Source organism: Pogona vitticeps, chromosome 1 (assembly GCF_051106095.1).
Source record: "Pogona vitticeps strain Pit_001003342236 chromosome 1, PviZW2.1, whole genome shotgun sequence".
In the NCBI taxonomy this organism is placed as follows: domain Eukaryota; kingdom Metazoa; phylum Chordata; class Lepidosauria; order Squamata; family Agamidae; genus Pogona; species Pogona vitticeps.
Window position 1 is genome coordinate 106,448,282 of NC_135783.1, and position 27,933 is coordinate 106,476,214.

The 27,933-nt window shown below is 39.1% G+C and overlaps 1 long non-coding RNA gene across 6 annotated transcripts in view; it reads right to left on the reverse strand.

Moving 5' to 3' along the window:
* The window catches only part of LOC140706879 (uncharacterized), a 233,181-nt gene that overhangs the window by 185,214 nt on the left and 20,034 nt on the right, over window positions 1-27,933 (reverse strand). Inside the window, exons 1-4 of one of the 6 annotated variants that reach the window (XR_013538703.1) lie at window positions 24,114-27,274; window positions 23,550-23,614; window positions 23,206-23,329; window positions 4,519-4,583 (exon numbers count right to left, since the gene is read on the reverse strand). The exons of 2 other annotated variants lie outside the window; for them this stretch is intronic. This is a non-coding gene — a long non-coding RNA (uncharacterized LOC140706879). 3 more of the 6 variants (XR_013538702.1, XR_013538712.1, XR_013538709.1) reach the window with 3 other exon arrangements.

The window sequence follows — 27,933 nt, forward strand, 5'->3', positions numbered from 1 at the left end:
TACATTATAGCAGATAATATTCAGTTCAATGGACCTGAGTGATCTATAGAGAATTGGTGCTTGTCTTTTCCATGAAACTTCATTATTTCTGCATATGATAGTAATTGCTTACAAATCATCTAGATATATCCAGAGAGAGCGTTCAAATGTTTATTGCCTGTGTAATTCATAATGAGGTTAATTTATGTATACATTTTAAGCCAATTTAGGCTCATTTACTCTGCAGAGTTTACCAATAATAAAACTTTTTTTTTCCTGACCATATTGTTGTTATGCATATAGTATAGGAAAAATTTTAAAAAAATCCTATACTAAAATTAGAGCTGTTTAGAAGATGCATATGCTGATCAATAAAGTAAATTAAAAAGAACTTGGAACAATTAAAATGCTTATATTCTCAATATTGAGCTATTTTGTCCTGAGATTATTTCAGTTAAATTCACATTGTTTCTAAGTACCTCTGTCAAAATGAAGATATTCTTTCCACTTTTATTGAAGATCTGCAGCAGTGAAACAGAGAATGGGATTTTTCATCATTTCTCCATCTGATCTCTCTCACTACTTTAATGTCCATGCTGTTCTGGAGGGGTAGGACAAGGAGCAAGGGCAGCATCAGCAAAAATTATCTTCCCCCTTCTTATCCCAGTAGAGGCATCCCAATGGAAATGGCATCCTCACATGAAAGGGCATGACTGGATTCAATGCTTTGATTTCACTTTCAGTGTATAATACTATCATCCAAATTTTTTGCATTATCAGCATTTTCCAAAAGATTTCAATGGACCACCAGATACCCTAGACTCTCAGCAGCACGGCCATTGGCCCAGAGTTTTGGCTGGACCACCTTCTTTTTAAAGTCCTGTCCTACTGTTTGTCTGGACCAGGTTAGAGAGGCCCACAGTAGAAGTCCTTGCATTGAAGACCCAATGGGAAGAATAGTCTACGAGGCCGTCTGTGTTATGAAATAGATGATCTCAGAGACTACTACCTTGTCCATCATGCCTTCCTTCTGAGGACCTCCCTTAGTAACCTGCTAGCATGAAAGGAACTGGAGCTGCTCAGAAACAGTTCCTTGCTTCAGTGTTTGTGTCTCCCGTCACTCATTTTTTCTTGCGGTGGTTTATGCTGTGGGTAAAGGAAGACCGAGCTTTTATAAAGCCATTCAGTGTATGGGGAGTGCTGTGGGGCAATGGCTCAGCTGTGGGGGAGGGAGATCATGCTCTATTTTGGGCTGCCATGTGTTCTAATGAGTACTTTGGCTGCTAATTTTAATTACTGTTGTCTGGTGTCATCAAGTCCAACTTTCATGCCAGTACATGGTGATCAGTACAATACAAGAGTGTGCATGTTCTTGGTCTGGGTCTTCAGTGCCAAATCCTTACAGAAGATAAACTTTTCTAATCCCTTTATTGCTACCCTTCCAAATCTCAGTCTTCTTCTGATTTCTCAGCTGCAGTCTCCATTTGGATTGATGACTGGACCAAGGTATACAAAATCTCTGTTCCAATTTCTTCATTGTCAACGTCAAAGTTGTGTAGTTCTCCTGTAGTCATGATTTTCGTCTCCTTAATGTTCAACTGCAGTCCTGCTTTGGCACTTTCTTCTTTCACTTTCCATAAGAGTCATGTCATGTCACTGCTGCTTTCTGCTATTTAGGTGGGGTCATCTGCATATCTTAAGTTATTCCACCGATTTTCAGTCTTACTTTCTGAGTCTAGTCTGACTTTCCATACAGAGATTGAACAAATAAGGGGATCAAACATCTGGCACCTTTGCCTATAGGAAACCATTTTGTCTCTTCATATTCTGTTCTAACAGTAGCTTCTTGTCCACAATACAGGTTATGCATCAGGGCAATCAAGTGCTGAGGCACAGCTATTTCTTTCAGAAAAAAAACATAGCTTTTCACAATACACAGAGTCAAAGGCTTGTTTTTCTCTTGTTTTTCTTGTTTTATTGTTCTCCTTTCTTTCTTTGCTCTGGTTATGGTAAGAGGTCTCTGAAAAACTGCACTCAAAGTCCTCCTGCCCTATTTCCGTCAACATATCTTATTTCTCTTGTTAAGTACTGTGCTTTATTGACTTAATTTATTTCACATCTTTCTTTCAGTATGAGGACCTATGGCCTTGTCAGCCTTTTGCCCTATGATGAATTGTATATACCTGATTATGGCATATCTGACTAGAATCATAGAATCGTTGAGTTGGAAGGGGCCTATAAGGCCATTGAGTCCAACCACCTACTGAATGCAGGAATCCAAATCAGAATAGATCTGACAGGAGTAGTAGCTTGTCCACTAAATGGGCAGGGTATAAGTTTAAGTACCGTATATAAACAAACAAATAAGATGTTTCTCCAATTCTCACTTGAATAGATTAACTTAAATTAGGATATGCAATATTGCAGTAAAATATAATCTCTTTTGGTGGTAAATGTCCTCCATTTTTTGCTGTTTTTTGTCTTCCACGTCCCTACCTTCTGGTGGTCCCTGTCCTCTATTTTGACAATGCAACAGTCAGTGGCTACCCTTGTTTTAAGCTTTTGGTTGTTTTATGTTTACCTATGTATACAGTATTTACAAATATAGAAAGTCAGTATGGTTTTAGTGGACACCATGCTGGCCTTGGGAAACTGCATCCCAAAGGATGGTGCAAAGTAATTTGCCCTCCATTAATACGGAACTGGGTTTTAGGTATGACGGTAAAAAGAAGTTCATCAGAATACAGGAAAATTATGGATGCCTGTTGAACAAAAACAATTGCTGCTGGACATAAATTGTTCACGCTCATGTTCATACTCACTCATACCTTCCATCTCCATTTATACTTCTTTGCAAATTTTATAGTTCTGTGGTCTTTTTTTTTAACTTATGAACTTCTCTCCACTGACCATCTATTACTCTTGTAATTTTATTCTCTTTCTAAAGTTACTGCATTTTTAGAGGTCATGCTGTTTATGATGCCTTATTTGCATTTCTATTGATGTTTTTATTATTATACTGTGTTATTCTGATCTTGTCCTGTTAGCCAGCCAGAGTAATGACTCTGCCACTAATTGGGCAAGATAAAACTAACTAACTAACTAACTAACTAACTAACTAACTAACTAACTAACTAACTAACTAACTTACTTACTTACTTACTTACTTACTTACTTACTTACTTACTTACTTACTTACTTACTTACTTACTTACTTACTTCAGCCTTAGTTTGCTTTCAGTTCAAGAGAATCCTTTGTGTTTTTTCAGTGGATTAGGATACTTCTGCCTAACCATAATTTCTTTATGATTTTGACAAAGAACTAGATTTTCCTCTGCTAGATTTCTGGCCCATGAATTTATTTTATTTTTATTCCCTCAGCAAGCACATAGGCAACACACAGACAGATGAAATTCTGAGTTCATTACTTTATTTTACATCCCCCCCCCTAATTTTCTTATCTGAATTTTCCAGGATTAATTTTCCTCTAAATTCCCTTCAATCCACAGGCACCTGTTTTCTGGGTTAGGTAGCTCTTTGTCTCCCTTTCTCAGTCAGAAAGCCAAAGACAGCTAACCTACTGGTGAGTTTTCACTAGAGGGTTGATGGAAGATAAAGGGCAAGTGTAGTGTTCTATAAAGGGCTAATTGTGGTTCATTTTCCATTTTATAACTTTATCTGATATTTCAATCCAGATTATTTGGCATTATACTTTTCATTTTGTCACTGTATTGTGTTTTGCCTGAAAGTCATCTGTGTTCCTCTGTGTCTTTTATATGGTATCTTCATTTCATGGCTTTTGTTCCCTGCCTTTCTGCTGTTATTTGAATACAATTTCAGTTCAATTGCACCTGTGAACAGCCTCAGGTCATCTCCTATTACAGCAGCCTCTCACCCACTGGGATTAATGCTGAGCCTCATGTTCAGCATTTACTTCATGCTGCTATTAAATATAGCTCTTCCTAGATGTCCTTTTAAAAATAAATAAATAAACAAACAACGATGTCGAGCCAAAGTGGTTTAGCACCCTATAGTAGAGTGCTAAATTTTAAGTTATGAAGGGGGGAGGGGAACCACTTAAAATGTCATTTGTTTTTCCCACAATTTGTTTTGCATGTATTTCATGCTGCCATGGCATCTCGCTCCTGATTCAAAGTCCTCTCTAAAAAGTTTTTTGAATAACCAAGGCAGTGACACCACACACCGTTTTTCATCACTTAAGCACTTTGCACCCAAACACAAAGCAATTATCAAGCTGTGTTTCAACAAGTGTGGATGGAAGTGAGCAGAAGAAGGTATCCTGTACACCATCTTGATTGTTGCCATTAATACTGTGAATATTCAGGTTGCCCTTTGCTATGCAAAGCTTGGCATCCTTTTTCTTGCTGGCAATGAAGGCACAATATTTTGCAGCAGTATTGCGCCATTTTCTGGCTTTTTGACTTATAAGTACATGATTTTTGAAGAATTGAATTGTCTGGCTTTTTAAAACGAGTTTAAATATGCATACACTACGTTCACATTCCAACAGAAACTTACGTCATGTAGAATCACCCAGTACCAGAGGATTCCAGAAGATGAGCACATGATCTGTACTATGGCTCCTGTGAGAAGACAGAAGGAAGAACAGCTGGGATATGTTCCTCTGTACAAAAATATTTTAAAGGGCTGTTTTGGACTTAATGGAATGGTGAAACAAACGTGTGAGTAGGTACAATATATACAATGGAGAAACATACACACTCTTTACCCTCTTGGGTAAAATAATGTTTGCCATGCTCACGCCACTGAATGCAGACTAGAAAGCTATTTTCCAATTTTCAAATCTTTTCCTTGAGTTAGGTATGCTGGGAAAGAAAAGCTATATCAGACCAAAAGTTCTATGGACATGTTGTGTGCATGTTTTCCAAAAGATGATCCTTTGCCTTTTGAATAAAAAAGGGAGATGTTGGAGTTAACAAAGAGTGTCACTGGAAACCAAGGTCAAAGTCATCCATACTATGTTAAAGAAAGACAGTGAAGAAAGAAAGCACAAATCAACTCATTTGAAATCTGAAATGCAGTGTTGGAGGAGAGCCTTACAGATATGAAAGATAGCAAGAAAAATGAAAAAGTGGGTGCTCAATCAAGTCAAGCCTGAACGCTCACTAGAGCAAAAGTTAATCAACTGAGCCTATACTACCATGTACATATAATAGAAATACAGATGTGACCAGAATAGACTATATTGCTGGGAAAAGCGGGGTGGAGCAGTAGGAAAAGAGGAAGACCTAACATGAGATGTATTGACTCAATAAAGGAAGCCACAGCTGTTAATGTTAATTTGCAAGATCTGAGCAGAACCTATTGGAAAATACAATATTGCTAAGAATGGGGACAGTAGGAAGAGAGAACAACCTACCATGAGTTCTTATTTGTTTGCAAGAGCTGATAATGATAGGATAATTTTGAAGTCAGCCACTGATATAGTCACCACACATCAGAAGTGACTTGATGGCACATCACTTCTTTAGATTTTTTTTCTTAATTACCAAACAATGGTATAGTGAAAGATGGATAGAATATGTGGCAAAGCTCTGTAAGATGACCCACAGCTTGAAAAAAATTATTTACAATATTTGTATGCCTCCTTTCTCCTAGAGGATCCAAAGTGGCTTACAGTATTAAAAGAAGCAAAGTTGGAAACTGAATAAACTATTACAATATTGATAAAGCATTAAACAAATATATTAAAACTCATAACAAGATCAATATTAAAAACACAATTAAAACACAGAATAAGGTGATCCCTTTAAAAAAAATCCCCTTGATCAGCCAGTCACTTAAAGGAAAATTTCCCTGAAAAGAAAGGTCTTTGGTCTTTGTCTGCTTGTGGAAGGACAGCACAGGTAGGGCGAGCCTGGCCTCCGATTGGAAAGAGTTCAAGGGTCTGAGAGCAGCAACAGAGAAGGCTCTCTCTCATGTCCCCACCATATGCGCCTGTGAGGGTGGTGGAACCAAAAAAGAAGGCCTTTCCTGATGATCTTAACAGGTAGGCTCACAAATTGGGGTGTTTTAAATAGCCTGGATCCAAGCCATTTAGGGCTTTGTAAGTTAAAACTATGTCCCTGGGGGACATGGTGGAGCTGCGGGCTAAACCGCAGAAGCCTGTGCTGCAGGGTCAGAAGACCAAGCAGTCGTAAGATCGAATCCACGTGATGGAGTGAGCGCCCGTCGCTTGTCCCAGCTCCCGCCAACCTAGCGGTTCGAAAGCATGCAAATGCAAGTAGATAAATAGGGACCACTTCGGTGGGAAGGTAACAGCGATCTGTGTCTAAGTTGCACTGGCCATGTGACCACAGAATATTGTCTTCGGACAAAAATGCTGGCTCTATGGCTTGGAAACGGGGGTGAGCACCGCCCCCTAGAGTCGAACACGACTGGACAAAAATTGTCAAGGGGAACCTTTACCTTTTCTTTAAGTTAAAACCAGCACTTTGAATTGTGCCTGGAAACAGAGCGGCAGTCAGTGGAGCTACTGTAACAGGGAAGTAATATTTTTACACCAGAAATAGAAAGTTTTTTAAAACGTCTGTTTGCCCAGGAAAAAAGCAAAGCAAAGTGTGCTGCTTATATACCGCCCCAAAATGCTTCAAGCACTCTCTGAGTGGTTTACAAGTTAATTATGCAGGCTACACATTGAGGAAGGAGTTTAACGGTTCTCCTCCTGAGAGTCATTTAATTTGGTCCTGGCTGGCATGATCAAAAGTTCAGTTCTCCCTTCCCAGACCTCAATGTTTACATTTGGAATTTTCATACTGATAATCAGTTTATGAGCAAGAAAGCCAGAAACTCAGAGATTTTCCCCATTTTAAATGGCTTTTTTCAGAGTCAGTATTACTACTCCCCTAATGCCTGGATTCCTTCCAAATAAAAAATGAGAGGGCTGGGACTGACCTTTCTCTTTCAAGATAAGCAAGTTTGGTCTTTTCAATGTATTTGATCTATTTTATATCTTCAGACAGAAAAGGTTGCTGGTGCCTGCACAGTGTTTGTTTGTATGTTTGTTTGCTTGCTTGTCTCCCTGTCTTCAGGAGCAAACTTTGATTAAGAGGTTCCACAGCAAAGGACCGATCGCCCTCCCACCCAGTTTTGCTGGCAGAATAAGCATGGAAACATTTCTCACTGGCCTTTACACAGCTGTGAAGTAGTACAAAGCAGACAAACAGACAGAACGACCTTTTTTTGAATTTAATTCATGAAAGATTCATTAACTTTGGACATCCAAGGGACTCTTTGAAAGTGGAAAATACATTATATTCTGGACTGTTCAAGCTGCAATGATGCTTACATGAATGACAATAGTTGTTCAATATTAACACTAGGTCAAGAAAACCAACTTTAAGATGCTGCTGAGGTTACTGAAAATGATGCTACTGGCACAGAAGAATAATATGAAATTTGGTCTTTTGATGCCTCTGGTTTAAAGTCAGCCCAGGCATATATATTCTGAGAAACAATCTGAAGGTTGTATGTCCTTTTTAAGGTCTTGTTCTTAAGGTTCTGTTTTGTAACTTTGTTATGATAGCCATTCATTTTGCAGTGACTAATGTGCAATGCCTTTGATGGGCATCAACTGAAAGCAGTGATGGTATTATTTTCCTGATTGATGCTTCAAAGATCTGTCACTGCCAAGAAGATCTGAGAACCACAAGGCCCAGTGATTGCAGTGAGTGTACTTTAAGTTTGATTAAATTGGAATGCAATGCATCATTATCTTGAAATGACGAGACACTTCCATGAAGCCAAAATCGATGGACACTATGTTAGATCATTTTGCATTGAAAACTGAATAAAAGTGTAGGTTGCCAGTGGTCCACAGATAATTCTTTCAACACATACAGAGAGACACCAGATCCCACTGCTGTAAAAGCAACAGGTCCATAACAATAAGGAAAAGTATGTTCAAAAAGCCATTTAGACACTCTAAATCTAAAACTTCAGTCAAGTAGAGAAAATCCAAGTGCACTGTTTCAGAGAGATCGCAAGGAAAACATTTTCAGTGTTGTATTTCCAATCTCTCAACTTTTAGAGGGAAGTACCAACCAACAGCTGAAAAAAAAAGGGTGCAGAAATTAAAAGGACATTTTGGCAAGTGATTGCTGGGCCCAACATCCATAGCAAATGAACATGCAAGGTCAATGCGAAGAGGAAGAGCAGTCTTATTAACACAACAAAGAGGCCCATATCAAAGTCATCTCTAGCTCAATTACATCAGTGGAGGTGCCAAAATGTAATTCTACTAGAGGAGAGAATTACAGCCTAGAAATAACCCTATCAAAACTGCATTTCAGCAAGGCAGCTGATAAATACTCAACACCTGGGTAGAATTATTTATGAAGTGCATTGTCTTATGAGCAAAGGAAGTAAACTTCCACAAACATCAGATGGAGAACACATAGAGAAAATATGTTTCATTTTCTCACAGGAAGGTCAAATCAAATTTCCCCTTGTACAAGTGAATGCTGTCATTTGTTCATCCGTCAAGGTAAAGGTAAAGGTTCCCCATGACATTTTAGTCAGTCGTGTTTGACTCTAGGGGGCGGTGCTCATCCCCGTTTCCAAGCCGTAGAGCCAGCGTTTGTCCGAAGACAGTTTCTGTTGTCACGTGGCCAGCATGACTAGACATGGAACACTGTTTACCTTCCCACCAAGTTGGTACCTATTTATCTACTTGCATTTACATGCTTTCGAACTGCTAGGTTGGCGAGGAGCTGGGACAAAGTGACGGGAGCTCCCTCTATCGCGTAGATTCGATCTTACAACTGCTGGTCTTCTGACCCTGCAGCACACAAAGGCTTCTGCAGTTTAGCCCGCAGCGCCACCACGTCCCTTCATCCATCAAAGCAGTGTGCAAATAGACCAGGTTGCAATCAGACAACCCTGGAAGTAGATGGCAGTTTCCTTCACTTCAATGAAAGTCACAGTTCATATCAGTGTATAATGCCATAATAGTTAATAAGAACAAAATAAAAGATTATAATACATCCGTATCCACTGAACATTTTATACATTCTGTTAAAATGAGCTCTCATGTACATGGTTCCATCATATGTTATATGAACAGTAGACTCATAGTGATTATTAAAAGTTATAGTTCCATGGAAACTAAATGGAGTTTATTTCTGAGTAGACATAACAAGGATTGCATTGCATGTGACAGTCTTACATCTTGAAGACGTAGTTGATTGAAATTTTCTGCACTGTTGTAGAGCAGATTTTTTAAACCATAGCACTTGTGGGCTGCAGGCCAGAAAAGAAAGCTCCCCCTTCCATCAGCAGAAATATTTTATGACCCACATTATTTTCTTAGGAAGATAGGATCCAAGCCAACATGAACATCTAGTTTTTATTACATCATAGCAGGAAAGTTTTATGTTCAATCTATTCCTTTTGTGTTTGGCTTGTAATAATTGTATATGATCTATTACAGAGGTACCCAAATATTTTTTTTCAAAGAAAACAGAGTGTTACTGATTGTGACAATCCTCATATTATTCATCTAATTGGCTGTGGCAGTGGTATGTTTCATGTTGGTAAAGTGCATAGCCACTTCAACCTCACCGGGCTCTGGATTGCAGTGGTGGAAATTCAAAAGTGACTCTCAAGAAGAACTAAAATGAAGACATGCTGAACCTATGCATAGCTAAGCAGTTGGAACATGTCATTGTATTCATCCTTCTTAAATGTAACTGTCTAAGCTCTGTCAGCAAAGAAATGCAAGATCAAAAACAAGAAGTTACAATGATGACAGCGACGACAACAGCAACATATTTGGAGCATAGAACCAGAGTTTTGTAAATAAACATGTCATAGCTGGCAAAAGCCCTATCTCTGAACCCGAAGAGGATCAGGACCTGAGAGATTTGATGTATATAAAGAGGATTTTTTTTTAATGTAGCAATAAAAACTCAAAATTATTAGCTAGAATATACAAAAATAGAAGATTAAAAAAACACAATTGGGATAATTAAAGATAGAAAAAGTAAGAGGTGTAATATAATAAAAGATAAATTGAAGATTTTTCAAGAATTTTATCAGAAATTATATACAGGAAATAATGTGCTGAAAGAGAATATAGAAAACTATATAAATGAGAATTTTAAAACTAAATTATTGGAATGTGATAAAAGAATATTAGAAGAAGAGATTAAAGAAGAAGAAATTGCTGAAGTTATGAATAAACTGAGAAGTGGTAAAACACCAGGCCCTGATGGATTGGGTCCAGAATATTATAAATATTTTAGTTCCATTTTGATACCTAAGCTAAAAATGTTTTATAATAAAATATTGGAAGGAGAGACAATGCCGTCTTCTTGGAAATACCCATTAACTATTGTTATTCCGAAACCCAAAAAATCTCTTATTCCAAAATCTCCTCTTATTCCAAAATTAGTTATAATCTAATTTTGGAAAAAGAGGAAAAAGAGACAGAAACAGAAGGTTTGAAATCAATTTGGGGAAATGATTTAAAGACAGAAATAAAAAAAAAGAATAGGACAAAAATTTGGAAGAGGAGAGTTTTAAGATTAATGTTGGTAAGAATAAAGGTTTGTTTTTTAAAAAAAATAGTTTAGGGTGGTATATGACTCCAGTGAAATTGAATATAATAAATTCAGACCATTCTAAGGTGTGTTGGAAATGTGATGAAGAAATTGGCATGTATTATCATATGTGGTGGGAGTGTAAATGGATTCATAAATTTTGGAAACTGATTTTTAAGGAAATATGTGATATATTTGGAAAAGATATCGAATTCAATTCTAAAATTGTTAAATTTTGATAAGATAGAACTTGATTGTTGCTCAAAGGAATCGATTTCCAATTTTATGACAAGTGCTAGAATATTAATAGCTAGATTCTGGAAAGATAAAAATGATATTAAATTAGAAGATTGGTATAATGACGTATGGGACATTGCATTAAATGATAAATTGACTACTGAATTTACAGTGAAAAGAGGGGAAATAAGTTCAAATATTTTATGCTATTTGGGGTAGATTTATCAAATTTGTATTAGTGAAAGGAAAGGGGAAAGCCTCTAAACAACAATCAATACAATTTTGGAAAGGAGGTTCGTATTAAAGGTATTGTTCCAAAGGGTCCCGTGGGTATAGGCGAGCACTGTGGTTTAGATTGTATTAGTATGTATTTTGTATTTGTTTTGGATTTTTAAAAAAAGAGAATCAGAGAAGGTGCTGCTTCAGTAGTAACATCAATTGCTGGGGTAAATAATAAAGGGATAGCAAAAGTCCAGTTTGACCAAACTGAGTATGAATAGCTTTTTTTCACAATTCTTAATGACTTCAGGCATATTTTCATTTTAAAAACTATTTAAGAGCTGGATGAAGTGAAGTGAATTTCATTCAGAAGTGAAATACAAAAAGGGGGACAAAAATGAAGTTCAGAAGGTCAGACTTATGGTATTAAACCATTTTGTATTGACGCAGAAAGAATTAAAGCCACACAGCAATGTGAACTAAGCAAATGGACTCCAAGGTATTTTCCCCCACCTTTGACACCATTCACTTCTAGAGTCAGTTCAGCAAGCCAGTAATTATTTTTAAAAAGGGGGGGGGTCACTTAATGATGGTAATTTTCATATTCAAAAATGCTTGAGGGTATCTGGGAATGGTCACTTAGAATGAAAGGTTACATAATAATCTTTAGCTCAGTGTTCCCTCTAATTATACTTTTCTCTTTTAATTTGGGTTTATTAAATATATATTGGAAAGAATTATGAAACTTTCACTGTCCTTTCCTTAGCTTGCACTCTTGAGCACTGAATATTAATAGCACAGGATATATTACTGGAATAATTTCCTTTTCATAATGTATAAAAAATGAACAGGATAATTTGCACATATCTTGTTAAAAATGTCTTGCTAGTTCCTTGCTCGTACCCGATACCGTCATTAAAAGAATGAGCAGTAAAGCAAAAAGTGACTGGTTTTATTTGCACTGTTGTTGGAGCCCTATGCACCAACCCCCAGCAATTTCTTCTAAAGTAGGGATAATAGAAATGAACTACTCGGCAGGGTTATTATAAAGATTGTGTGTGTTATGCATCATCAAACTGGAACCAAGGTACAGTGACCCTATTTGGACTTTAAAGGTAAATGAAATATTTAGGCAGTGATTCACCAGTTCTAACCCCCCCCCCACACACACAGACACACCCCAGTGAGTTTCTGTGATTAAGTGGGGATTTGAACACAGCTCTTCTGAGACTTAGTCCATCACTATATCTTTCACACCGCACTGGGCATCTTCATTATAAAAATTTCTGAGGTAATATATCTGCAGCACTTCTGGTACTACAAAGCCAAGGTTCCAATATTTTGGCCATCTCATGAGAAGAGAAGACTCCTTGGAAAAGACCTTGATGTTAGGAAAGTGTGAAGGCAAGAGGAGAAGGGGACGACAGAAGATGAGATGGCTGGACAGTGTCATCAAAGCAACCAACATGAATTTGACCCAACTCCGGGAGGCAGTGGAAGACAGGAGGGCCTGGCGTGCTCTGGTCCATGGGGTCACAAAGAGTTGGACACAAATTAACAACTAAACAACAACGAAAGAAACTCCATTTAATGAGTAGCAAATATATTATAGATTATGAATTCTAGTATTGTATCACAGTCATGCAGTCAAGAGTATATTAGATATTGAATGAAAGCAAATACTTCCCTATGTTTATGTTTTTGTGATGGCTGTTTGTAGATGTTGATGTGTTATATACTAATAAATATAAAGAAGAAATTCCATTTTAAGGGCTAAAACTGTGCTGATGTGCGCAGACATGCGCACACATATAAATCAGTGTTCCTCATGATGTTCCTGCAGACATTTGGCAGCAGGGGCAACTGTGAGCTTGCGCATGCAATTTCTACTGAATTTTAGCAACAACCTCTGGAAGAGAGAGAAAAACATGTTAAGCTGGCAAATTTCATTTTAATGAATAAAGATAACATTTCTTCTGATGCTCTCGTATCTCATTACGTCCTTTATATCCTTTCAAGCCTGTTCAATGCAAACCATGCTCAGGCCTCCTCTTTTCCCGACACCAATTATAGCTGACAGGTTCAGGGACGAATCGTTCAGAACAGTTCTGAATTACTGGGGTGGTCTCTGGACTGCAGCCTCAGTACAACACTAGGGAAGCAGAAGGCACAGCAGGAGAAGCCAGAAGGAAGGGGAGATTTATATCTGCTCAATGTTTTCTTAAAGCGAGGCTGGAAATAGGTTTCTGCCCAGAAACCAAATCATTGCCTTATAAAATTCACCATCTGTCTCATTATCCCTCCAACAGTGGTATGAACTTAACTTATACTAGTACTTTAATTCTAGCCTAACCAAGCATAGCATTGCAGCCTATGGGGAAAAAAAAACTAAACTAAACCAAACAAAGCAAAAAGCACTGTTGTGGGGTGCCTTCATCGCATGCTTTAGGGATGGATTGTTAGCCCTGCATTGCAACAGGAAGGCTTCCGTTCAAAGGGAATCAACAATCCGTGTAACAGGGAAGCAGAGGGAATGAATGGGTCATACAAAGACCTGAGTTTGGCTTCAGAGCTGGATAAAATGCCTCACGAACCGGCTGTTCATGCAAAGTTGTGTGGTTTTTATTTGTTTATTTGTTTTTGAGGAGGTTGGCACTCCATAGACAGTTTGTGGTGGCAGATCTGGTGTGTTAAACTGACGGTTGTCAAGGAGATTTAATTCAAAAATGACTTAGAAACTATTCGGATGCTCCCTTGATTAGAAGTGAGGAATACTAGTGAAGACAGTATAGAGCAAATGTTTTTTGACTCTTCCTTTCTTGCAATAGTTTCGTTTAACAAGCACAAAAGGGAAAGGAAGAAACCAACAAACACAACAAAAGGCAAAGCAAAGCAGACAGATCCCTCACCATGAGGCAGACCTCCTCACCACACATTAAAGGCAATCTGTTTACTTGGCTGGGTAAGGTGAACAGGATTAAGCGGAAGCAGACCATGGCTATTTGAGAGTTCACTGGTGTGAAAAGCCCAGAGAAAAATACAAAAAAAGAGGAAAGGCTTGAATGGTTTTAAATCAAGGTTTGTGGGGTTGTTGTCCCTTTCTGTGTGTATCACTGGCTTCTTCTCTAATTAAGACACATTTACTCATGTGGAAACTTCAGACACCAGTTGACTTAAGGGAACTGATATTGCAAGAAGCTCCTGCTCTACCATTGACAAACTTTCCCTCCAAATCAGGATTTCACACTCTTTGGTTGACTGTGTGGCAAGAGGTTCCACAGCAGCCTTTCACAGGACAATTGCTTTCGAGGGGAAAAAGAAATAGCAGAAACATCATGTGTTTTTGTACCATTTGCTTGAATAAAAATATGAAAGTTTACAGGACAAGTAGACAGACACCAGAACAGAGGTACTAGCTTCCAAAGAAGGAAGTTCCAAATGACCTCACAAGTTCTGGAAAATAGGCACCCATGAAAATATGTAAATATACAATGTTCAGTATTTTACCTGTCAACACAATGGGTGTCATATCCCACTAGACCACCTGTCGCGTTAATTGCACTCATTACCGGTTGCTGTGCTAGCTTAGGAATTTTTATCGATATAATAAAAGCCATAGTTTTTCCAAGTTATACCTAGGAAACTGTCTTGCAACAGATCTATCAAGGGAACATATGTCAGTTGTGACTAGCAAGGGCTCTCTGAGACATAGAAGTGTCTTTTCTAGGACCCAATAGCCAAAACATTTAAGAGACATGCTGATTATCTTCTAAGGAGACATGTTGCTTAACAGGGATTCTATCTGGGACTTTCTCAAGACAAGACATACACTCTCTTACTGAGCCATAGTCCTTTCTCTGCCAGAATGAAAGCAAAAGTGTTGCTCTTAAAAAGACCAATAAGAAGGCATATTGTGTGCTTTTGGCATACTAATGGCCTGCCCTGATCCTGATTTTAACATAGGGATATTTGCTTGCATTCAAAGCAGACGGGGTGGGGGGAGGATTCCATTCACCTCTATTCCATGGCATCCTTTTTGAGTTGAGAGGGCTAATGCTATTGTGTCTGATTCCACAATATTCACTCTAAAGAGTATCCTGGATCAGGTCCCTATTTTTATTTTTAAAATTTTGCTCCTATTGCCAGGCCTAGGATTAAAGAGGAAAGGCCAGATGATTAAAGGGACTGAAACGTGAATAGATATTTCCTATGCCATGTCTTAGGAAAACATTTCCTGTTCTGCCGCCCTTCTGTCCCCACCTGATCCCACCTTTTCTTCGGAATCATTTCATGTGCATTAACCACAGCCTGGAAAGTTACTTTTTAAAAATGGTTTGTCATGTAACCTGTTTCAAAGCTACAGAAGCAATTCGTCATAACTGACTTTGCAGACAATGTTTAGTAATTTGTTGAGTTGATTTTTCAACTTTTCATAATTTTTGGTTGCCTTTTTAAAAGTTAAAACCTTATGTCTGGTAACAGAATATCATTTGCCACCCCAACCCCGAAATAAAGACACGAGGCAATAAATTGGATTAAATGCGGGCCACACTTTATTTAAATGATGAAATCAGAAATTGCCTTTCGGCCAATGAAGAAATAAAGGAGGGCCTGCTGTAGTGCGGAAAACCGGTTAAATGTGGGGTATTCCCATACCCCCTGTTCAATAAAAGGGCGAGTCCCCAGCCCCCAAGTTCCGGCGGTCCCGAGACCGCAGGATCCTGGCTAGCCGCTAATAAACACCCCCAGACCTCAAGCCATCTTTAACTGATGACTGTTGGTCCTGGAGTGGCCCAGCGCATCCTCCCCCCACAGGCACTGTAATCGCACGATCCGCAATGCCGGAAGGTCAGATGCGCTGTTGGCTTACCTGATTTTACAAATTGGGACACACCGAAGTTTCCGTTATTTCCGCACTACCCGCCAGTGTGGGATAGGTGAAAAATCCCCCCATCCACGGCCAATCAGGATGAAGGTCAAAAATTCCTATCCAGCCCCAAAATAGGCGACCAGAAAACTCACACTACAATTAGGGAGGGCGGGTGGGTGCCCAAAACGAAGAGGATGAGGTGGAATGGAGCACCACCTTAAATAGGTTAGTCTCTCCACCCCCTCACACTGCGTGCTCCCGCAATGCCTCTGTCCTTCCGGGGTGGGCGGCAAAAACAGCTCACGTCGCTCAAAGTCCCAGGACTTAGCAGCGAGCTGGACAAAGTGTGGGAAATTAGACTTTAAATGACTCTTTAAAATATTTTTAAATGCCCTTAAAATATTTTAAAGTATTTGGGAAATGTAGCTTGTTGCTTCCCCCAACAGTATTCCCCCCATCGCATTACTTTTGAAATGTAACTTATTTACATCAAGTGGCTTTTTAAATGGGTAACTATGCTGTTTGCAATTGGTGATTTTTCCTTAGCGCTTTTCCCTTAGCTAAAAGATCTTGGGCTCTTTACAATTCTTCTCTGCAGGGAAACAAGAATCCTGTCGTCACAGATGATGAGCCACCCCCAAATAGGCTGGCAGCTCTAGTGCATGCCTCTGTGGCTTGCCCATTGCCTAAATTATATTCAGACGTTTTATAGAACAGCTGCAGTGGATACAAATGGGGAGCAAATGGCACCTCGAAGCAGGGGGTTGCCTAGAATGCGTATCCCTTGCATCAAGAGACAGGATGGAAGTGACGTGTCTTGGAATTTCAATTCCCACTCCCATTTCCTGCACCGCCTACCTCCAGCCCTCTTTGGTTTAAAGGTGGCATGCATCCTACTAGGTAGCAACCACCTTTCGATGACAGCCTTCTGATACACATGAAGGGTTAACAGCTGTTTATGGACTTTGGAGCTGCTTCACAAATGGTTACCAAGCAGTTGACCAGGCTTGCTATTATGGGCTAACAAAGTCCGCATGAGGTTTGGGGCTGGGGTGGACGAGGTGGCCTGAGTGGAACATTCCTGAATTTGCTTGGCTTTCCCTCTGGGTCCAATTAGCCCCAATTCCAAGAGGAAGAGGAAGAGATAAATGGAGGCTGTTGAGCCTCACTTACTTGTAAAAGGTGGTGAACATGAAGCAAAAGCAGGAAGATAAAATAGAGAAAGCATTGAGTCAAGGTGCTCACATTAGTTTCCTGCTAGATTCTTGTGTACATGACCACTCATAAAGCAAGAGTAACAAATCGGGCTGCAGAGCCTAAGTTGAGAGTTCGATTCCCCTCTGTGCCTCCTTGATGGGCTGGACTTGAAAATCCATTGGATCCCTCCCAGGGCCGCAGTTCTAAAATTATAAAACACTAACAAAAGCCCATGCCTTTACTTCACACCTTAGGCTGGACTTTCCAGGATTCTCTGGTGAAGGAAGTGAGTTCCTTTAAACTGAGTGTATTGGTGCATCTTGCTGCAAAACATTTTGCTGACTCAGCTGAAAAACAATGTGACGCCCTCTCTTGCATAAAAGGCAGCTAAACTGAATTTTCTTCAAAAGTGACTTTTGGGCACTTGCGGGCAACAGCCTACAATAGGGGGTTACAGGACAACCTGAATGGCCTGGAGCTCCCTCCTGCTGTCTGGCTGCCACCTCTCACAACTGGCTATCCAAGGCAGCTGTATCACTTTGCCCAATGTTAGGGCCAATCCTGATCTAGAATTTTGCTGCACATATAAGGAAAGATTCCTCTTCATCTTTGCTCTTTTTAGTGTGTAGAAGGCATGGGGATTCTTCATGTAATACAGAATTCTCTTTCCTCAGGTTAATTCTATCACGGAATGCTTGAATAGTGCTATTACATGTGTGTGTGTGTGTGTGTGTGTGTGTGTGTGTGTGTGTGTGTGTGTGTGTGTGTGTGTGTGTGTGTGTGTGTGTGTGTATTCGCAAGAACAAAATAGTAAAGACTTACAATAAGCATACTTTGGGGCATAATGCCAAAAGAGAGCTTATGAACATGTTCAATCTTTGTAAAGTCCCACGCTCAGTATTTGAACACTGGAGGGGAGCTATGTGATCTTGTATTATTTATTCAATTTGTATACCACCCATCTGGCTACTAAGGCCACTCTGGGTGATTCACAACAGCACCGCAGCCCCTACACTTAAAGGACATACAGTGGTGCCTCGCATTACGACGTTAATTCGTTCCAGCGAAATCGCTGTAGAACGAAAATGTCGTAATGCGAAAATAAAAAGCCCCTTCAATGCATTCCAATGGGCTGGAAACTCACCGTCCAGCGAAGATCCTCCATAGGGCGGTCATTTTCGGTGGCTGTCTTGTGAGGAATCCGTCCCAGAAAACAGCGGGGAGCCATTTTATTTACCCGGTGGCCATTTAGAAACCAGCAATCAGCTGGAGGAAAATCATCGTTTTGCAAAGAATCAGTTCCCGAAACAGGGAACTGATCATCGCAAAGCGAAAAAAAAACCATTCAGACCATCGTTTTGCGATCACAATTGTGATCGCAAAAAGATCATCATAATGTGGTTTCGTCATAATCCGGGGCAATCGTAAAGCGAGGCACCACTTTAAGTAGGCTGAAGAAAGCTAAATAAGAATTTGAGTGAGAAGAAATACATTTTGTGAGGGAGAAGTCACAATGAAATGGTTGTGAGAAGATGTCTAAAGCTGAGAAGAAGTACTGGCTGTAGAAGGGAAAAGGTGGATAGGAAGTACAGCTGAAAAGGGTTGACCAGAGTAATCATTAAGGGATTCATTTTATTTTAATTTATATAAAGGGTTTTCTTTTTAAAATAAAATGAATCCCTTAATGATTACTCTGGTCAACCCTTTTATAGAGTATCTGGTGCAGTTGCTAAATTCTGCACTGTTTTATTATGTTAATTGATAATCTAGTGTGCTCCAAAGATTAAAGAAAAATGAAATTAAAGCTACCAAATCAAAGGGTAACAACTTTATAATGCCTCTTTAATTTAGGAAAATACAATTAGAGTCACACAGAGGCAGAATTGACTATGAATACCAAGAGGAATATAATTGACAGTGTAAATGTTACAGACAAAAGCATAAAAGCAAAGAAAAATGTCAATAAACTTCAGTGCCACCGATTTGCATGAGTGGCCCACTCAGGGTAAGAAGTCTGCATGTCCTCAGGGCTGTGCATCAGCCTAGTATGCTATCATGGCTGTCTGCAGAATTCATAGAATAGTTCACGGGAATATTTCATGATCTGCAAACTTGTCCATCAAAGAGACATCTGGCCAGTAATACCCAGCTTGTCAGTCTAAAAAGACTTGCATTCACTTTGGATGAATCTGGGCCACTTACAAGAGATACAGGATCTGTCTGGCATGAACTGGGCTCCCTTTGAAGTGGCCGTATCTGATGTTGGGCTGTTCTTAACGCTTTAGAAATTGTTCTGGGGATTTGAAGAACTACAAATGATGGAGGGAGGTCTTCAAAACTGATGTGGAAATGGATTTTGATCGATGACAGCTCACAATGAAATAAAGTTGTTTCCCTCTAAAATGCTACAACATTTTGCTTTTTGCCAATTTTCTTTTGCTAACTTTTCCTCCTAAGTTTTGATTAAAAGGTAAATAGCAGGAAAGCAAAGAGGGAGAAACAGAAGAGAAGATCACAGCTCTACCTTCTCTAACGAAAGACAAGATCACTATTTCCAGACAATAAGTTTCAATACAATTTCCAGATGGATAGGGTTTTTTAGTCTATTGTAGTGGTCTTTTTAAAAGTCTATTGTAGTGGTGGAGGTGGGGCAGAGAAGTGTTTTGCACAACTTAAAGCAAAACAAATTTAGACCAAGGCTGGCAGGGAATATCCTGTCACTCTAGTTAGATTTCTTGCATTGTTGAGAATAAAGTTTTGATGTAAAAAAAAATCCCAGTTTTGCACAAAAAGGTAAAGGTAAAGGTTCCCCTTGACAATTTTTGTCCAGTCATGTCCGACTCTAGGGGGCGGCGCTCATCCCACTCTTCAAGCCATAGAGCCAGCGTTTGTCCGAAGACAATCTTTCCGTGGTCACATGGCCAGTGTGATTTAGACACGGAACGCTGTTTACCTTCCCACCGAGGTGGTCCCTATTTATCTACTCGCATTTGCATGCTTTCGAACCGCTAGGTTTTGCACAAGTTGCCCCAAATCCAACTGCCTACCCCTTTAGTTATGAATTTTAAGAACTAGATGTGTTTTTACATCTCTCTTAACAATCATTTAATTCTTCCATATTTGCTATGTGTTAGTACCTGCCTTCCTGCCTGTGTATATCCTTCTCAAAGAGGAACAAAGGTTTGGATGTATGAAATGAGGTTTTGAATCCTTCTTAGGCAAACCAGGTCATGCTTGAAGAACTCCCAGGAAAAGTAAACCATTTTATGAAGTGTCAAACTTTCTAGTGTTTGCAGTGCAAACATATATTTATTGTAGCAGTATCAAGAAGATGATTTGCAATCAATTTTAAAACATTATTTTTAAGAACAATGCAAGGCTTCATTTAGTTCCATGCAATACCTCATATTCATTCTACTATCTTGTTATATCTTGGCCCTGCTCCATTTCCTAGTATGGAAATAATAGATTTTCATACCAATGAAAAGCTCACAAAATTTAGTCATGATTTCTTGAAATTTACAACTGGCACATTTACGCAGCGCTGCAGTGGAAGCCTTCATAAGGCTAATGGGTCCATGGAGGGGTCATAAATTAAACCAAATAAGGCAGTTCATGCAGTAGGTGATCATTTTGTTCCCTCTGCCTCTTTTTTATTTTCTCTGAATTCTCATTTCTCTAATCCATTATCTCATCTGTTCCAATTTATTTTAATTATCATGTTTCAATCCTTGATAATATGCTAGATTAAATGCTAGACTGAATATATCTTGAAGTATTTATCTACACCAAACGAAATATTTCAATTTATGAGTCTATTACAACAAGGATTTCTTAAAACGCTTGGAAGTTCAAGTATAGTATTCATTTGCACTTAAATACATTTATTCATAAAATGAAGTTATTTAAGAAAAAAATTGCCTGGCTTGCTAATAGGCTTCAGCTTTCTAGTACCTTTCAGAAACTGAATATTTATTTCATCATATTTCTCTATTCTGCCATTGCAATGCCACAGAAATTCCCTGTAGCAATAACTTTCCTGTGAAAGTATTGGTCAAGTAGATCCAATAGTATGTGCCATTGCCAGTCAAAATGGGCTTTTATTCCCCTTCCCATCCACAGTGTCTTAGCTATCTGGAGCAGATTTTTAGTATTTATGGTATAATGTAAGAAGGTGTGTGTGTGTGTGTGTGTGTGTGTGTGCACGTGCATGCTAATTATGGCAGAAACAGGATGTCCCAACCCCACTGGGTTCTTCTTATATATGTAACATCATTCTGAAAGTTGAACCTTCAGCTCACATTCTCTCCAAAAATGTATTAAATTATTCATCAAAAGCAGCTGTAACAAATTTGGACTGCTATAGTTTGCCTTGGTCAATTCCAATTTCCATTGAAAAGAATGAAGTGCAGAGATCTTTCTGTCCTGCATCTTTGTAAACCAAAACTTTGGGAAACAGCCATCTGAACAAATTGTGCCCATCAACCTAAGCTTTTTGCAAACCGTTTTTGCAAACTGTCCTCTCCCGCCAGCCTGCTGGACAGGGAACAGGAGTAAGAAAAATGGAGGAAAGAGAAAGAGGAAGGGGTTCTGAAGAGGGAGAGGGAGAGGGTGGGAGAGGGGTCAGGAGAGAGATATGCATACTTTTTGTTCTGGTCTCACCGGCTGCTGGACCCTCTCCCAGCATGCAGACGTGGGCAGATTACCTCTAAGAATTGTTTCCCACCAAGTTACTTTCACTTTGAATTAACAACAAAAATCTGCCAGTCCGGCATATTGTCTTAAGGGAAACTTATTTGATGGCTATACACAGATGTTCTGCATCAGAAGACATGCCACTGATAACACACTTATTATAAAGATACTTTTATTTACAAGATACAGTACTTTTATTTACAAGCTTTTTGTACTGTCCAACAACAGATAACAGAACCTCATGGTTAGGTGTGTGTGCTTTTTTAATTAGCCTAAGAGTGTGCTGATTTTATCTACACAATATTTTATGTTTATGCTGTGAAAGTAGACCTGTCTACAGAATCATACTGGTGTTCATGTAAGGCTTGCATAACTTGCTACAAGGTACCATGGCACTTTATCAGTCAACAGTTGGGTGCCTGCCCAGACACACCACCAAGACATCTTCCCAACACTTTGTCAATTAGTCACAATTAGCCATGGGCAGTTACATGAACCTTACATGAACACCAGTAGGATTCTGGCCTTTCATCTATGTTTCAGCCATCTAGTAAACATTGCATATGAATTTCTGTTTGTGGAATGTAAATGATCTTTGAGATCTTGCTTTAGAAGGAAGTACATGCCTAAGAAATTGCATCTCATGATTAGAGCTATACTTAGAGCCTCTATTTCTGATCTTAGATGGATAGAAGCCTGGCATAATTCATACCCTATGGAAAGAGGGAATGTTCTTCTTCCATCTGTACATCACAGCTGTTTTCAGTTTGATTAATGTTTGGCTTCCTCATCTTTGGTGTTTCAAAATACAGTACAGCATGTCAGGCAGATATGATCTCACTTTCTGATCATTTGCCAATTTCACTAAGCCTTCATTTTTCTGATTTGGGTTAGACCAGCCAACTATTGGTGCCTTAATATTTGTCTTCTCGATGATAAGGTTTTTAAAACAGAGATAGAAGCTGATTTTCAAGGAGGGATGAAATTCCTCACATACAGTTGAAAGGGGCAAATATAAAGTGGGCAATCCTGGCTATTTGTTTCTGACAGGAAGAAACAATGCAAGAAACTATTTAGATAACAATATGTATGTTTCGCTGAATCAGTTTCCCTGAGGTACTTTAGTATATTAGCTACTGTGTTAGGACAGGTTTTATTCCCCTACAGTGGTTTCAGTTAGGGCACTTTGGTGCATAATGGCATAGCAGCTTTATTTTCATCCATTTCCCCAAGTCAGATTAACACTGTGGGAAAATTCTGATTTGAAAACTGGCAAGAATTTTTGGTCTGATGGGACCATCTACGCTTTGAGTCAGTTTAATGCCCTGGATAACAGTTTTCATCCAAATGCCACACTGAAAGTTGAACACAATTTGCCCGCCTCTAAAGAGCAGCAACATTTTTAGTTACAGCATATATTCATACCCAGGTTTGGCTCTGCCTCCTTGAGGGATGTGGTGGTGCTGCAGGTTAAACCACAGAAGCATCTGTGCTGCAAGATTGGAAGACCAACAGTCAGCTTCCGTCACTTTTTCCAGCTCCTGCCAATCTAGAAGTTCGAAAGCATGTAAAAATGCAAGTAGGTAAATAGGTACCACCACGGTGGGAAGGTAACAGTGTTCTGTGTCTAGTCACACTGGCCACGTGACCACGGAAACTGTCCACAGACAAACGCTGGCTCTACGGCTTGGAGAGGGGGATGAACACTGCCCCCTAGAGTCAGACACGACTGGACTAAAATGTCAAGGGGAACCTTTACCTTTACCTACCTTGAGTACGTCAGAGACTCCATCCATTCTGGAAGTGCTTATTGAATCAGAAAACAGCAAGAACCCTGCAATATCCATTTATAAATAATTAGGGATGAAGTAAATGATGAATTAGATAACACTATTTGCCTTGCCAAAGGATAATGGTTTTAGCCTGTATAACCACTTTACATATGGATCTTAAGTTGTGACTCATGCAGCAAAAATACACATTACATACCATCAGAAATGCTTGCTGTAAGAGAATTAAAATATAGTTGTGCTTATTCTGAGGAATATTTAGGAATACAATAGGAAAAGAATTGATATGCTGTTTTTAAAAATTGCATATTAATGAGCAACTATAAGTCAAAGTGACACAGATAAGGAATGTAATAATTTGGCCATTTGTAATAATGTTTTGGACCAAAAGGTTCTGGCTTGAACAGAAAAGCTTCCATGTTTTTGCAATTTTCTTTTTAACTTCCTCTAATAACTAATGTGATGTGATAGCTCAGATATCCACTGAATTAGCTCACATGTCAGAAAATAAAAACACAAAGAAATTTGCAAGAGATTACTTACACACGCTTTTCAAGGATGACTTCAGACTGCAGTCCTGTACCACTTAACAAAGAAGAAGTAAACTGAACATAATGAGATTTATTTCTGAATAGACTTGGCAAGAATTGTGCCATTAGTAGGAATGAGCTTTTTTTATGTTTTGAGAAGGACTCAACACATGAAAGAGAACCTCTAACCAAAAATGAGTTCATGTTTTTGCAAGAGAGGTACATGGAAGTTCCATGGTTCTTTCATGTTCCCTCTTTTGTGCAAACCTTCGGTTCATTTTCACTCTGTCAAATTGCCTGAGAAACTTTTCGTCCAATAACATTGTAAGGACTATCAGCAGCCAATAAAACCATGAGGGAGAGAGCAGAAACTTTGAATCTATAAAGGGCTTGGAACCCTATAAGAACTGCTCTTTGCTTCAATTGCTCCTTGCAGGATGACTGTGTGCTAAGCTCCTGGTGCCCTACACTTTAGATTATTTCCTCTTTTTTGTCTTTTTATTCTTGATTTTTGGGGGATACTCTCCCCCCCATTTCTTTGGATTACCTTTGCTACTGCCTAGCCTTCCTGCTGGCTGATGGACTCAAAAAAGATAAGAGAAAGCATCAAGTGATGATGAGAGAGAAATACCTCCATATTCCAATAGTTCAAGTTTTTATTTATTCAATTTACTGTATATTTTTTCTGTTAAAAGTGCATTTTTGGTGGGGGGGTTGAGGGGGGTCTGATTCTGTGGAGGAGGACAGTGTGCCACTGAGCCATGAGGATGGTTGGATACAGCTTGACACATTTCTCTTCTTGTTGTTCTTAGTGTTATGTTGATGGTGGTAGCTGTTATGAGTGGTGTCTCCCTGTGTAGGTAGCCAGTGCTTGCTTGCATGGCAACTTTCTTGCCTTTTTTCTGTTGTGTTGCCCAGGCCCAGCAGGCTTCTGTTGGGCTTCCATTTTTGGAGTAGATTGGTTTTCTCTTGCCTTCCCTGTTTTTCTGGGGTGGGGTGGGGGTGTTGTTTTGTTTTGTGTTGTGTTGTTTGGAGTAGTTTTAAGGCTCCTTATTGGCTTTTTAAGTGCTGGGAAATGCAAATGGAGGAACAAGTATGGGAAACATGCAAGAGGCTTTTCCTTTCATGTAAAGCAGGCTTGTCCAACCCACGGCCCGAGGGCCACATTCGGCCCAGGTCGGCTCATAATGCAGCCCAGTGCAATTTCTTATTTTTAAAGAAATTCCAAAGTTTCAAGTTACACTGCTTGTGGCCGGAATGCGGCTGGAGCATATCAAAACGGTAGGGGGGGGAGAGGGAAGGAAGGAAGGAGCGGGAGGGGAGGGGAGAGGGGGCTGTGTGACTACATTGCACGGTCCCCGTTAATAGGTGGACCCCCTCCAGGCCCCATAATGCCACCGGAGTTGAAGCTGGCAGCCTCTGCTGTCTTAGATCGCAGCTGCCGGTAAGCGCGCTTGGAGCGGGGCTGTGGAGGATGGCTAGGGCTGCCCCCCATGCACCTCAAATCAAATTTATGTGCTGCCCAAACCAAATTTTCATCTTCTAATGTGGCCCAGGGAAGGTGAAAGGTTGGACACCCCTGATGTAAAGCAAAAGGACCAACACACCAACATTTTTTTAAAAGGACCCCTTTAAAGAATCCCTAATGAAAGAAACATGAACAATTTCACTGTGCGCATCCCTAGCTGTTAGACTCCTAAACCTTCTACTGAAAAATCCAAACTTGGCACAATTTAATTGTGAAGATAGAAACTTTAATATCACAACACTCCCTGGACTCTCCAACAGAGGAAGGGATTCTGAAAGAAGAAAATTGTTAATGTGATATCAGATTTCAGGGAGAGCAAGATAGCATCAAAGATTAATACACAGTCTGTGGGGATGAATAAAATAGCACAGAGCAGAAAGCTGAAATGATATCATTTCTTATTCAAGCAGACTTTGGTCGCTTTTTTAGTATGTAAACATGTATCTGGCTGAGCAAGATCAGGAACGCCAAGCGCCTGGGGAAAGCAGCCTGAATTTTATTACTTTGTTGATCTTGGGCACTGTGTATCCTGATCTCTGATCTTTGACAGGCAGAATATCCTGCTCTCATTAATTTTTCCCCTCTCTCTGTTTAAAACAACAACAACCCCAAAAGATAAACGTGTGGCATTTTAATGAAAACATTCACTTGTCCTTCCATCTCACCTCTTCCTTCACGTCCTACACTCAGTCTTTACATGCATAATCAGATTATTCTCATCCCATTCATTGTTCAGGGTGTGGGGCGAAGGCACAACAGTCTCTGTGCTTACCAAGAGAAAAGGGTCTGCAAATGGTCCAATTAAACAAAAGCTATGGCAACCTGAGGTTCTTTATTAACAGTTCTCTCCACCAAGATTCATTGTGGCATCGTCAAAGGCCGTACATTCTCTCATACAGATTTACACAGTAAGAGTTAAATGAGAAACTCTTTTCAAGCATCCATCGGTACAGCACATCAGGTGTCAGATACTTGTCATGATATAAATAATTCACTGCACAGGCATTCACTATGTAAATGATGGTCTGTGTCTATTACACCATTTAGTACTCTGAATAAAATGGTCAGCCAAGGCCATATGAATATTGCTGAGGGTGCGTTAGTAAGACGATTGCCCCATGAATTTTTAGATCTTTTGTTTTCTTCAAAAGCTTGTAGGGATCTGTTTAATTGGTTACAGAATAAGACCAAAAACCTTTATTTATAAAAACAAACAAAGGCACCATAATAGTTTTATAAATTATATAGTTCAAGACTATACAGTTAAGTATTCAGCTTCCATACCTCATGGTAGGTCACTGTACTATAGTGTACTGTACTTTACAAATTTGTGCACTCCACAATTATTTTCATCTATACATTACATTTTTAATCTTCCTTTTTCATTAAGAAACACTGCTCAAGGTGGTTTATAAACATCATTAAAAACAGATTAAAACAAGTTAAAACAAACTGAATAGTAAAACCATTTAAAACATTCTAATAATCAACCCTTGAAAATCAATGTAATACTTGATAAACATTAAGCAGCTTAAAAAGCCAGTTTGAAGAAATTCTACATTCTACACTCTTAACAACACTCTCAAACTTCAGACAGTTGTGTAGAGAATATTTTTGCATAAGCAAAAAAATGCAAAAATGATAGCTGAAACAAGCAACAACTAAGAATAAGAATAAGAATAAGAATAAGAATAAGAATAAGAATAAGAATAAGAATAAGAATAAGAATAATAAGAATAAGAATAAGAATAAGAATAAGAATAAGAATAATAAGAATAAGAATAAGAATAAGAATAAGAATAAGAATAATAATAATAATAATAATAATAATAATAATAATAATAATAATAATAATAATAATAATAATAATAATAATAATAATAATAATAATAATAATAATAATAATAATAATAGTGGTAGTGGTAGTGGTAGTGGTAGTGGTAGTGGTAGTGGTAGGTAGGTAGGTAGGTAGGTAGGTAGGTAGGCAGGCAGGCAGGCAGGCAGGCAGGCAGGCACACAGCAAGTTACACAAATCTTATAGGTTTAATTTCCTTCTCAATTATGAATTTTCATAGTATACCAAGCACAGCAGCTTAACCCCACTCTGGAAGGAAGTAGACATAAATCCCTCAAACGCTCTTGTGGGCTTGGCACTGTGAGGATTCTTGCAGTTACCTTGTCTTTAGAGCTTCTCCCTGGGTTACCAAGGTGAATGGTGCCTTCTTCTAGGAGTAGATTGGTCATCTCAGTGGATTGATTCAGGGTGTGAAGGTGTGTTAGGAATCTGCCTGCTTCCTAAGATGTG